Source organism: Carlito syrichta, unplaced genomic scaffold (genome assembly GCF_000164805.1).
Source record: "Carlito syrichta isolate Samal-C Ts95f unplaced genomic scaffold, Tarsius_syrichta-2.0.1 Scaffold314785, whole genome shotgun sequence".
Lineage (NCBI taxonomy): Eukaryota > Metazoa > Chordata > Mammalia > Primates > Tarsiidae > Carlito > Carlito syrichta.
The window spans coordinates 51,268-53,039 of NW_007258881.1; positions in this window are offsets into that span (position 1 = coordinate 51,268).

The following is a 1,772-nucleotide window of genomic DNA, read 5'->3' on the forward strand; positions in this document are numbered from 1 at the left end:
CCTCAGCCTTCCAAAGGCGCGGGATTACAGGCTGAGCCACCGAGCCTGGCTCACATAATTTAATATTATTATTATTACAAGGAATGTGAAAATGTCTCTGTCTCTTTGGGGAGTGACACACTGTGACATTGTAGTCCCACAGTATTGAGGCAACCAGTCATTGTGTTGTCTGCCTTTCCTGCTGGACAGCTGTCTCCTTCAGAATGGAAGTTTTGGCCTTTTGGGGATTTTCCTGGCTCCCAAGGGCTCTGGGACACAGTAGGGACTGGGGTGAGGGTAGGGGGAAGGGGTGCTCAGGGCCATAGCCAAGGAATCCGTGTGGTCATACCATTTGGGTCCCTGAGGCCTGAGGCGGGAGGGTGGGGCTATTCCTCACAGGGCAGAATCCAGGCTACTTTGAGGGTGGCTGGTCCAGCCTGTTCATCCCATTCCTTCTTCTCAAACAGACACCCGAATTCTTATGGCCTGGGCAAATGTCACGAGCTGAGAGGCCTCATATCAAATATGACTATCCTGTCAAAAAGCTCTCCTGCCCCCACCCCCATCTTTCAAAGAACTGGAACATCACATACAGGTCCTGATTTCTTCTCTTACAAAACTGGGGAGGGCCGGGCTTGGTGGCTCAGCCTGTCATCCTAGCACTTTGGGAGGCTGAGGCGAGAGGATTGCCTGAGCCCACGGGTTCGAGACCCGCCCGGGCAACATGGCGAGACCTTTTCTCTACAATAAATCAAAAACTAGCCGGGGGTGGTAGTGCACGCCTGTAGTTACGGCTTCTTGGAAGGCTGAGGCGGAAGGATCGCCAGGCCCAGCAGGTCCAGGCTGCGGTAGCCGGGAGTGTGCCACTGTGCTCCCGTCTGGGCGACAGAGTGAGATTCCAACTAAAAAAAATAAAATAAAATAAAATAAAATTTAAAAACTGGGGAGATCTGGAGATCCTGGGGAGGTATTCCTGCTTAGCACCAGGCACTGGAGCTGAGTGGGGACGCCCAGCCTTCCTGGCCTCCGTGGCCTTACCACTCCCTAGGGACTTGCCCCCATATGTCAAGAATATGTACAGTGCTACTATTGTTGTGCTTTACCATTTTATGAAATGTTATTGAGATAGAACAGAAATTAGGCAGAAAACTGACCTCAAGGGTCTTATCTTAAGTAAGCAGCTGCATGCCATTTCCCTACATTGCAATCTCTGCTTCTGTAAACACGCTTTACTGCACCACATATGGAAATGTCCATAAAGATGTCTGCTTCAGTGCTTGTTGTGGAAATAATAGTTCTCAGCCCTAAATTTCAAATTGTAAACCCACCAATGGCAAACCCATGTATGTTGTAACCCCAAAAAGCTCTATAAGAGCAACTTGAAACTGAGGGTCAGGGCTCAGGTTTTGGGAGGCTACTCCGCCTGAGACTTCCAGAATAAACACCTTTGATTTTCCTCTTGGTTTCTAGTGACTGTTCTGAGTGCACTCATTCCTGTTTCCAGTGAGTAGCTGTAATTGCTGTAACATTATCAGAGTATACATTTCTTTTTGTGCATGTTCCTATTCTACATTGTGTTTCTGAGGTTCATTTTTGTTGATAAATGTGGAACTAGTTTACTTGCCGGAGTCCAGCTCCAGTGGGTCAGGATTTCCTGAAAGAGGGACAGCATCGGCGCAGAAGAATAAACTTGGACACTGACTCTGCTGGAAGCAGGACAAATGCCAATTTATTGTCTTTTCCAACTCCTTTTATACCCTACATGTTTTTTGTTTTCAAGGCAATCAGTTACA